Source organism: Ceratotherium simum, chromosome 13, assembly GCF_057802395.1.
Source record: "Ceratotherium simum simum isolate JZ-2026a chromosome 13, ASM5780239v1, whole genome shotgun sequence".
NCBI classification, from domain to species: Eukaryota; Metazoa; Chordata; class Mammalia; order Perissodactyla; family Rhinocerotidae; genus Ceratotherium; species Ceratotherium simum.
In genome coordinates this window covers 17,482,587-17,495,439 of record NC_141912.1, presented here as the reverse complement: position 1 = coordinate 17,495,439, position 12,853 = coordinate 17,482,587, and positions in this window count along the sequence as shown.

The window sequence follows — 12,853 nt, the reverse complement described above, 5'->3', positions numbered from 1 at the left end:
CATAACACTTGTAAATATCTATGCACCCAACGCAGGAGCACATAAATATATAAAGCAATATTAACAGACATAAAAAGAGAAATAGACAGGAACACAATAATAGTAGGGGACTTTAACACTCCACTTACACCAATGGATAGATCATCCAAACAGAAGATCAATAAGGAAACATTGGCCTTAAATGACACACTAGAAGAGATGGACCTAGTAGATATATACAGAACATTCCATCCAAAAACTGAAGGATACACATTCTTTTCAAATGCACATGGAACATTCTCCAGGATTGATCATATATTAGGCCACAAAACAAGTCTCCATAAATTTAGGAAGATTGAAATAATACCAAGCATCTTTTCTGACCACTACAGTATGAAACTAGAAATCAACTATAGGAAGAAAATCAGAAAAGCCACAAATATGTGGAGATTAAACAAAATGCTACTGAGCAATGATTAGGTCAATGAAGAAATCAAAGGAGAAATTAAAAAACACTTGGAGACAAATGAAAATGAAAATACGACATGCCAGAATTTATGGGATACAGCAAAAGCGGTTCTAAGAGGGAAGTTTATAGCAATACAGGCCTATCTCAACAAACAAGAAAAATCTCAAATAAACAATCTAACAATGCACCTAAAGGAACTAGAAAAAGAAAAAACAAAGCCCAAAATCAGTAGAAGAAGGGAAATAACAAAAATCAGAGCAGAAATAAATGAAATAGAAACTAAAAAAAAATAGAAAAAATTAATAAATCCAAGAGCTGGTTCTTTGAAAAGATAAACAAAATTGACAAACCTTTAGCTAGACCCACCAAGAAAAAAAGAGAGAAGTCTCAAATAAGTAAAATCAGAAATGAAAGAGGAGAAATTACAATGGATACCTCAGAAATACAAAAGATTATAAGAGAATACTATGAAAAGCTATACGCCAACCAATTTGACAATCTGGAAGAAATGGATAAATTTCTAAGTCATACAACCTTCCAAAACTGGACCAAGAAGAAATAGAGAATTCGAATAGACCAATCACCAGTAAAGAGATTGAAACTGTAATCAAAAACCTCCCCAAAAATAAAAGTCCAGGACCAGATGGCTTCCCTGGTGAATTCTACCAAACATTCAAAGACTTAATACCTATCCTTCTCAAACTCTTCCAAAAAATTGAGGAGGGGGACAAGCTCCCTAACTCATTCTATGAAGCTGACATTACCCTGATACCAAAACCAGACAAGGACAACACAAAAAAAGAAAATTACAGGCCAATATCACTGATGAACATCAACACAAAAATCCTCAACAAAATACTAGCAAATCGCATACAACAATATATTAAAAAGATTATACACCATGATCAGGTGGGATTTATTCCAGGGATGCACGGATGGTTCAACATTCACAAATCAATCAATGTGATACACCACATTAATAAAATGAAGAATAAAAATCACATGATCATCTCGATCAATGCAGAGAAAGCATTTGACAAGATACAGCATCCATTTATGATAAAAACTCTGAATAAAATGGATATAGAAGGAAAGTACCTCAACATAATAAAGGCCATATATGACAAACCCACAGCTAATATCATCCTCAATGGTGAAAAACTGAAAGCTATCCCTCTAAGAACAGGAACCAGACAAGGATGCCCACTCTCACCACTCCTATTTAACGTAGTATTGGAAGTCCTAGCCAGAGCAATCAGGCAAGAAAAAGAAATAAAAAGGATCCAAATTGGAAAGGAAGAAGTGAAACTGTCACTATTTGCAGATGACATGATTTTATACATGGAAAACCCTAAAGAATCCACCAAAAAACTTTTAGAAGTAACAAACGAATACAGTAAAGTTGCAGGATACAAAATCAACATACAAAAATCAGTTGTATTTCTATACACTAACAACAAAGTAGCAGAAAGAGAAATTAAGAATACAATCCCATTTACAATTGCAACAAAAAGAATAAAATAGCCAAGAATAAACTTTACCAAAGAGGTGAAAGATCTGTACACTGAAAATTATAAAACATTGCTTAAAGAAATCGAAGAAGACACAAAGAAATGGAATGATATTCCATGCTCTTGGATTGGAAGAATTAACATAATTAAGATGTCCACACTTCCTAAAGCAATCTATAGATTCAATGCAATCCCTATCAAACTTCCAACATTTTTCACAGAAATAGAACAAAGAATCCTAAACTTTATATGGAACAACAAAAGACCCCGAATAGCTAAAGGAATCCTGAGAAAAAACAACAAAGCTGGAGGTATCACACTCCCTGATATCAAAATATACTACAAAGCTATAGTAACCAAAACAGCATGGTACTGGCACAAAAACAGACACACAGATCAATGGAATAGAATCGAAAGCCCAGAAATAAACCCACACATCTATGGTCAGCTAATCTTCGACAAAGGAGCCAAGAACATACAATGGAAAAAGAAAGTCTCTTCAACAAATGGTGTTGGGAAAACTGCACAGCCACATGCAAAAAAATGAAAATAGACCATTACCTTACAACATACACAAAAATTAACTCAAAATGGATTAAAGAGTTGAATGTAAGACCTGAAACTATGAAACTTCTAGAAGAAAACATAGGCAGTACGCTCTTCGACTTCAGTCTTAGCAACATATTTTCAAGCACCATGTCTGACTGGGCAAGAGAAACAATAGAAAAAATAAACAAATGGGACTACATCAAACTAAAAAGCTTCTTCACAGCAAAGGAAACCATCAACAAAACGAAAAGACAACGTAACAATTGGGAGAAGATATTTGCAAACCATACGTCTGATAAGGGGTTAATCTCCAAAATATATAAAGAACTCATGCATCTCAACAACAAAAAAACTAACAACCCAATTAAAAAATGGGCAAAAGACCTGAACAAACATTTCTCCAAAGAAGATATACAGATAGCCAACAGTCACATGAAAAGATGTTCAGCATCATTAATTATCAGGGAAATGCAAAGCAAAACTACAATGAGATATCACCTCACGCCTGTCAGAATGGCTATAATTAACAAGACAGGAAACAACATGTGTTGGAGAGGATGTGGAGAGAAGGGAACTCTCATACACTGCTGGTGGGAGTGCAAACTGGTGCAGCCACTATGGAAAACAGTATGGAGATTCCTCAAAAAATTAAGGCTAGAACTACCATATGATCCAGCTATTTCACTGCTGGATATTTATCCAAAGAACATGAAAACACCAATGCGTAAAGATCCATGCACCCCTCTGTTCATTGAAGCATTATTCACAATAGCCAAGACATGGAAGAAACATAAGTGCCCATCAAGGGAAGAACGGACAAAGAAGATGTGGTATTTATACACAACGGAATACTACTCAGCCATAAGAAACAATGAAATCCAGCCATTTGTGACAACATGGATGGACATTGAGAGTATTATGCTACGTGAAATAAGTCAAAGGGAGAAGGTCAAATACCGTATGATCTCACTCATTAAGTAGTAAATAATAACAACAAACAAATACATAGAGACAGAGATTAGATTGGTGGTTACCAGAGGGGAAGAGGGGAGGGAGTGGGGTGAAGGGGATAATTAGGCACATGTGTGTGGTGATGGACTGTAATTCGTATTTGGGTGGTAAACATGAGAACATGATGTAATCCATGCAGAAATAGAAATATAATTATGTACACCTGAAATTTATACAGTGTTATAAACCAATTTTACCACAATAAACAACAAAAAAAAAATCAAAAATATATATATATATATATAACTTTCAAGAAAGCCCAAAACTGTTTCAGCAGTACCAGCACTTCCAAGCAAAAGAGTTCTTTACATTTTCCAGGTTAGTATAAAGAAAGTTGGTTGTTTACAGAATTACCAAAGAGAATGTGGAACCATAAGTGGTACAAATAATACAAGGATGAGGACTTTGCAGTTAATGAAGTTATGATTGAAACTTCAAAACAAAAAAGAACACCGTTGATCTTGGTAACAAAGACCTTCCACTCACCACTCTCACAGGGAGGAGTCGAGAGTTTTGTGCTGGGGCATTTGATTCTTGAGGAACATGAAACTGCAGACCCAGAGCTCTCACAAAACATTTCTCTCTGGGTCAGTAGAGAGCTGAAATTAGTGCTTTACCCTGTTAAAAGTAAGCAAATTTAGTCAATTTTTCATGTATGTAGCAATCTTACTCTTTAGACACTGGAAGAAAATTTCCAAGTGATTAAAATAAGATCCAGTGAGGAAGTAGTCTAGATGTTCAAAATTCTTCCTTCCTGAGATTGTCAAAACAGTGACTTTCTCTGGTTCTACAATGTCTAATTTCTTGGGTGTTGCTATCTTCCAGTCTCAGATAAACAGAAACTGTCAGCTCAAACATTATAGGGATGGAAATGGATGCTCCAGAGTTGTTCAATACCAGAGTAAATATAAAACCCCAGTGATATGAGGGGCAGAGGGGAACTCAGCACCAAAGCCCTCAAAATGAACATCATTCTCTGAAAGATGTCCACATCACCATGTCTCTGAAATTTATTTATAAAAATAGGCTTGAATTCCAAACTTTAAATAAAGGACACCTTGTCACAAAGCCAAGCTTACCAAGGTAATCCATTTCTGGTCAAAAATGTCTGATCAAAACATCTGTAGACAGCACATATGGAAACCAGAAAAGGTTGTTGGCCTCTGATTACTCCCCTGTGTAGATTTGCTTTCAACTCATAAATCAGAAACCAGTGCTGTTCTTGGGAAGTTCTCCAGTTTAAATGCCTCAAAATTGACCATTAGCACACTCCAACATCTTCAGGGTTACAAGGACAAAATGCCCACACCCTTTCTATGAGGCACAAGTGAGCCTTCCAAAAAGCAGGTTTGGGCAATATTAGGAAGAAAGAATTTCCCACACCCAGACTTCCTCCTTCCTGGGTCTTCCTTTACCTCTTCAAACTTCCCTTTGAAACATAAGAATCATGGTAAGCTGTCAGGGAATATTTTCTTATCCTGACTGCGAAAAAAGCTCTCCGATTTCCCTGAATCCTTTGGCATCCTGGAAAGTTCCCAACACCGGCTGTAATAAATCTACAAAAATCAACTTCTAACACATTCATTCACTTCTGAGTCATTAAATCACAGAAGTATAGAGCTGGAAGGGACCTTCCAGAGCATACGATACTAGGAACGGGAAATAGGTTTTATTTTATTTGCCAGCACCAATCAACTGGCAATGGCTTCTTGGCCGGCAGAGTTGAGCCAAATTATGAGCAGCAGGAAAGTGTGCTGATATCTATTAGCCATGCCTTCCATGGTCACAGGAGGGTGGATTAGCAGCTTGCTTGCGCTCACTTGTCATCCCAGATCTAATTCAACACTTTCATTTTAAAGAAAAGAAAATTGAGACCAGGGGCTAAAAGGGATTTTCCAAGATTGTGCTGCAACGATGGTAGAACTTTCAACTCTAAATCTAGTGGAGTCTAGTGATTGTTCCACCACACTACGTTATATATTAGTCATTTGCTTTTTCTGTTCTTTAGTACTGGGAACCAATGGGTACGATGGGCTTCAGTATATCTAGTTTGACAGACATATCCTCAAAGTTTTGAAATCCACATTACAATACCGCTGCAAAGTTTTGAAGATCCCATCATCATCATAGTAATAATAATAATGCACTCAATAAAGCTTCCTAAGTGCCAGGCATGATTCTAAGTGTATCAAATGTATTAACTCATTTAATCCTCTGAGCATTGCCATTTTACAGATGAGGACACTGAGGTACAGAGTTTAGGTAAACTCGTCAGAGCCAAGCAGCATTAGAAGTGGTGGACCCAGGTTTAAATGCAGACTGGATCCAGAGTTGATGCTCATAACTGCTCCACTAAACTGCCTCCCTAATCTCAGCTTCAGGGCTTCTAAGCTTATGTGTATATAATACACATAAAAATTGGAGACAATCAACTGAAATGTGATGCTTAACCAAAGAGAATACTGCAAGGGGCAAACTCAATGCCAAAGTCTATTTCCTTCCCACGGTTGCTGGGTGTGCTGTCTTACATACCCTACATCTCTTGAGTCAGCAGCTTCATGATATTTTCCAACTCTGGCAAACCATTCGTAATCTATGCATACCTCTTGGCCTTGCCCAAAATAGACTAACTGTGATACAGAACAGCCCTGGGCCCACCACCTCCACTACCTTCTTCTTATACCTTCAAGCAGAGAGAACAGTGGCCTTGCTTCTGGAACCACTGCTGCCAATTTTATTCCTGTCTACAGGCAAGAAGGGTAGGGGGCAGGAGGGGAGAAGGTCATGGAACAAAGGCTATTAAAACAGAGTCATCATAGAGGAAGTAAGGCATGAGCTGCTGATATTTTCAAGACCAACTCCAACTATAACTCCCATCTATTCCCCTCAACTCTGCAGCAGCCATGAACATCAGCTATGTGACAGGCAGTGTACTGGGTATTAAGTGACTGAGCTAGTCTCCTGGCACTCAAGGAGATCACATACTAGAGTAGAAGGCAGACACATAAGAAGAGAGGTAGAAAACAATGTGTCAGCTGCCGTGCAAGGTACACTTACAAATGATTTATGGGAATGTATAGGAGGAACACCTAAATCAACATAGTCTGGGGGAGTGAGGGGCCTGCATGGGTCAGGGAAGGCTTCCTTCGTTCCCAAAAGTCTGCTTCTCCATCAGCCTATGTGTTTCTACCTTATGTTCTGTCCAGTCTGGATGCTGAGCTGGACTGAAACATGTAAGAGCCGCTTGAGGAGGCAGTGGACTCAGCATCCCCTCCTGCTGTTATTGCTCCGCATGGGTTTCTTAGATCCAACTGCTGAGCCTATTCTCTGGAAGTCAGATTTCCATCTTGAAGTCTTTGGAATCAGAGAGGTCTAAATTAGAACTTGTGGACCATCCTCTACTTGCTGTTGACCTTGAATGAGTTATTTAAACTTCCTCAGCATCAGGTCTTTAACTATTAAATAAATAAAACACTTGTTTCAAGGGTTATTATAAAGACTAGATGAGACAATGACTTTTAAAACTATTAAAAGTGCCTGACAAACAGGGGGTGCTAAATAACTGTTAGCTTCCTTCCTTTCTGATTCCTCATTCCTAATTTTCTTTGGCTGTCAAGGTTTCCGTGGATCTAAGGCAGCAGAGGAACAGGCGTGGGTCTGAGCAGAAGCACAACCTGATCCTGCTAAGTCCCACACAAGCTCAGGCCACCTGATTTTGTCGTCTTCCCCTATTAGCCTGTGGCCCCAGCAACACCACCACCTTCATTGCTGCCTGGATAGTGATCCCATTCGGGCTCCTCATAGCCCAAGGCTCCAAAGTAATTCATCTACCACTGCAGCTTGGCTCACCACTGTCGTAATTGTCACTTGAACCAGGCACAACTATTGTCACTTTAACCAAGACAATAAGATAGTAACAAGAAGTTATTCTGTAAAAGAATCTTCCTTCAGCCTGCACTCCTCCCTCCTCGAAAGTGTAACCACAGCAAACACAACTACACCTCAAAAACAGGATTACCAGGAGATGGCATTTGTTGTGAGGCAGCAACAAACCTTTGTCATTGTAAGTCTTTATTGTGACATCATCTAATTTTTTCATCCTGGCTTGGAAAAGCTGTGTCCGTGTTTTATGAATCCAGAAACTCATGGCAACAACTGACCATAAACTCAGACCCTTGTTCATGAATTATTTTATTTATTTTCATAACAACTCAGAGTTGGGTACTATTATTAGGTCCATTTTACCCATGACAAAAGATAAAATTGAAGCTCTAAGCAGCTAATTAACTTACCTAAGTTCACATAGCCAGCAAGTGGCGGAGCTGAGATTTGAACCATAGCATCTCGACAACAGAGCTTGGCCACCATGCTGCATCAGATTCTGTTTTATCATCTCAGGTCTTACAGCTGGGATTCATCTTTTCAACAAATATTTATTGAGCATACACTATGTGCCAATCACTGCCCTAGCACTGGCAATAACACCGAGAGAATCCTGTTTTCAAGAAGCTTACTTTCTATTTGGATACACAGGAAATAAAAAGATAAGCATATATAGTAAAAGATCAGATAGTGATACATGCTATAAAAAAATAGAGTAGGGGGATATCTTGGGAAAGTGCTATATAGTTAGGGCACACAGGTGATCATTTAGCTCAATCCTGTGTCTTCAGGTAGGACAGGCATTATTATCCCCATCCAGTAGATTAGACAATGAGGAGTTGAAAAGCTAAGTGACTTGCCCAATGTCCCAGAGCTTGCAAGCAACAAAGTATAAACTAAAAGCCAAATCTCCTACTTTCTATTGCTTTTTTAGCATGCCACATTTAGTTTGTCTAATAATACTTCAACCTGAAATTGCACTTCCATAAATGTGCATTTTTAAGCACAGATAATCCCTGTGTACTCATTTTTCCTTGTTGGTCCCAATAAAATGAGATCATCTAATAAAAAACAGAGTGGAAAGGGAAAAGGCATCTAAAAAAGAAAGCCCTCTGAACTGGTGAATAAGAAACTGAACTATTCAAAATGAGGTCTCCCACCCTCACTTTTAAATACCTTGATCAATAACTGATAGTCAGGATGTGCTCCATTATAATGCTCATGGATTTGGCTCTCACAAGTAGAACAATACTGGATCCAACACTTAAATTGCTAAGGGAAAATAAGAGCCCAAAAAAATCACTACTAATGGTATTGCCATAATTTCCCATCCTGCTCTTTTGTTTGGGTAATAAACAAATGAAATTTTAGTGATAAATTGATTGCTCTGTCCTGTTCCATAAGACTACGGGCATACTAATGGGCTGAATTGCAATTATGTGGTTTTGACATGACAAATATTAATCAGCTTAAAGTCTCTGAAGACTTTTTGGAAAACATGACCCAGTAGGGAGAAATAAACCCCATTCTTGTAACTGATTAAATGTCTTTATGGTTATTTTCTTCCCATGCCTATTTTTTTTTAATATTGGCAGAAGAACAGATAATTGACAATTGCAAATCTCAGCTACAAATTGTACTACTTAAAACAAACAGGGAAAGACTAAACCTGTGAACTAATAATAATCCAAACTTTGGACTGAGTTTTTCCTGGGCTGGGCATTTAGTTAACCAAAAATCCATGAATCAATCAATCCGAAAGAATTAACTGTTAAATATCTGCCTCTGTAAAAGTGCAAATGTAACACGTATGTCAACTGGGGTGACCCTGCCTTTGAGATTCAGATCTCAAATCTCATTGTAACTGCAATGGGTAGCCCAGAGTGCCTCTCAATATTTCTGGGGATTCTTGGGAGACTCATGTTTTACCTTGACATATCTGGTTCCAATTCTCTACTGCAATCCTAATAATGTCTCTCTCCTCTCTTCCTGTGGTCATTCTCTTCTCTCCTCTTTGTGTCAACCCATTCATGGAATATTGCCCCTTCTTGAAAAGACTACTCATACACGGCCATGGGATGTAGTAGACTCGTCACTGAAAATCCAAGGTAATGTTAACTGAGGAGACAGGATAGTTATTTACAACGTAGCACAGATCAGCAGAGGAGAGACTTCTGTTCCTCTTCTTAAAAGTTCTGCAGCCATCATCCACACCATCACTTCACTCCCACTTCAGAATTTTTCCTTCCTTTCATTAAGGCTCTCCATTACTAACCGCCATACACACACACACACACACACACACACACACACACACACCGGCACACATTTAATCTCCTCCTCCTTTTCTCTCCTCTCTACCTCACTTGCCCCTATACTTCAGATGTCCTATTCAACTCTCCTTCAGAGTCATTCAGCTAAGAGTTCTCTTACTCCTACCATCTGGGCCATAAGGGCTTTCTTCCCTCAACCAAAATGGCCAACCCAGCTATCAACCCAAACAATGGGACTTTCCCATTAAAGTAGTTCTGTGGTCAGCTCTTAAAGCAAGATCTTTATTTTCCTCTACAAATATGACCCAGCTAATATTATCTGTCTTCTCAAAGAATAGAGGAAAGAGCATTACTTGCCTTTCTACCTGCTTTTTACCTGAAGTTATATCTCATGACATTTCTACTGACTCTTCTTTTTTATCTGACATACTTCCCAATGCTAATTAATGTTGCCACTTCACCAGCTGTGCTATTTACATCTCAGTAAGAAAATGCTACCAATATGAACTGAAGAAAGGCTTATAAACCTCATTTGTTAAGCTGTATTGCCCCAGCTGGCAGGTCTCCAATTCACGGCAGATTATGTGTCTGCAAAAGGCACTGGAAGTCAAAACATTGTAAGACAGATTTTATTTTTCTTTAGAAACTATTTCATAATAGTGTTATGTTCCTGATCAGGAGCCAGATTCCCAAATTTTATTCAGGTATATTCAATCAATTCTTTGATCAGGTGTAAAGGAGACACATATCCAGTGCTATCTAAATATAAAATATTTTATATTTATATTTTATGACTATTTTTTATTATAAAAGTATTTTTCTGACTACAGAAATAGTATATATTTATTGTTGAAAGTGTTTTACAGAAAAAAAAAATTACCTGCAAACTAACTAAGAACAGATAACCACTGTTTACATTGTGTCATATTTCCTACAAGTTTATTTTCTCTGCGTATTTTTACAGATATGAGATCACCACAATACATAGTTTTGTGTTCTGATCCTGGTACTTAACGTTATATAATGAGTGGTTTCCCATTCATAAACATAATTAGTAATGTCAATATATTAATCCACTTATATATACACTAATTTACATAACTTCACCTGTTGTTCAGCACTCAGATTTTATAAATGCGAAGTTAACACCATATTAAATCAATTATTTGATCAAGTAGTGATAAAAATGCGTGTGTACACATTTAAAATGTGTGTACAAAGACAATTAGAGTACAAAAGGACAACATAGTAAGTAATCACATAACTTTTTTCCAATTTTTTATTGTGGTAAAATATGCCTACATAAAATTTACCATCTTAACCATTTTTAAGTGTACATTCCAGTGGTATTAAATACACTCATATTGCTGTGCAGCCATCACCACAATCCGTCTCCATAACTCTTTTCACCTTGTGAAACTGAAACCCTCTACCTATTAAACAATAATTTCCCATTCCTCCCTCCCCCCAGCCCCTGGCAACCACCATTCTACTTTGTATCTCTATGATTTTGACTACTCTATATACCTCACATAAGTGGAATTATACAGTGTTTATCTTCTAGTGACTGGCTTATTTCACTCAGCATAATGTCCTCAAGTTTCATCAAGGTTGTAGCACATGTCAGAATCTCCTTCCTTTTTAAGGCAGAATAATATTTTATTGTATATACCACATTTTGCTTTTTGATTCATCTGTCGATGGACACTGTTACTTCCATGTTTTAGCTATTGTGAATAATGCTGTTCTGAACATGAGTGTACAAATATCTCTTCAAAGATTCTGCTTTCAATTTTGGGGGGTACATACCCAGAAGTGGAATTGCTGGATCATATGGTAATCCTATTTTTAATTTTTTGAGGAATTGCTATGCTGTTCTCCACAATGACTGTACCATTTTACATTCCCACCAACATTACACAAAAGTTCCAATTTCTCCATATCCTCACCAACACTTCATTTTCTGAGTTTTTTATTAGTAGCCATTCTAATGGGTGTGAGGTATCTCATTGTAGTTTTGATTTGCATTTCCCTAATGATTAGTGATGTTGAGTATCTTTTTATGTGCTTATTGACCATTTGTATATCTTCTTGGAGAAATGTCTGTTAAAGTTCTTTGGTGGGAGTGCAAATTGGTGCAGCCACTATGGAAAACAGTATGGAGATTTCTCAAAAAATTAAGGATAGAACTACCATATGATCCAGCTATTCCACAGCTGGGTATTTATCCAAAGAACATGAAAACACCAATGTGTAAAGATACATGCATCCCTGTGTTCATTGCAGCGTTATTCACAATAACAAAGACTTGGAAACAACCTAAGTGCCCCTCAAGGGATAAATGGGTAAAGAAGATGTGGTATATATACACAATGGAATACTACTCAGCCATAAGAAATGATGAAATCCAGCCATTTGTGACAACATGGATGGACACAGAGGGTATTATGCTAAGCAAAATAAGTCAGAGGGAGAAGGTCAAATACCGTATGATCTCACTCATAAGTAGAAGATAAAAACAACAACAAACAAACACACAGAGACAGAGATTGGATTGGTGGTTATCAGAGGGGAAGCGGGAAGGGAGGAGGGCGAAAGGGATGATTAGGCACATGTGTGTGGTGATGGGTTGTAATTAGTATTTGGGTGGTGAACATGATGTAATCTATGCAGAAATAGAAGTATAATGATGCACACCTGAAATTTATACAACGTTATAAACCAATGTGACTGCAATAAACAAAAAAAAGTTCTTTGCCTGTTTTTAAAATTGGGTTGTTTGTTCTTTCGTTGTTGAGTTTTAGAAGTTCTGGATATTAATCCTTTATCAGACATATGATTTGCAAGTATTTTCTCCCATTCTGGGGGTTGCCTTTTTACTTTGTTGACACTATCTTTTGATGGACATATTTTTTTAATTTCTGTAATGTCCAATTTGCTCTTTATTTTTTTATCGCCTATGCTTTTGGTGTCAATCCAAGAAATCATTGCCAAATCCAATGTCATAAAGCTTTTGCTCGATGTTTTCTTCTAAGTGTTTTGTAGTTTAAGGTCTTACATTTAGGTCTTTGATCCATTTTGAGTTAATTTTTGTATATGATTTTGGGTAAAGTTCCAATTTCATTCTTTTGCATGAATCATATAATTTTTACATAATTTATTTAGCCTAGATGGAAAAC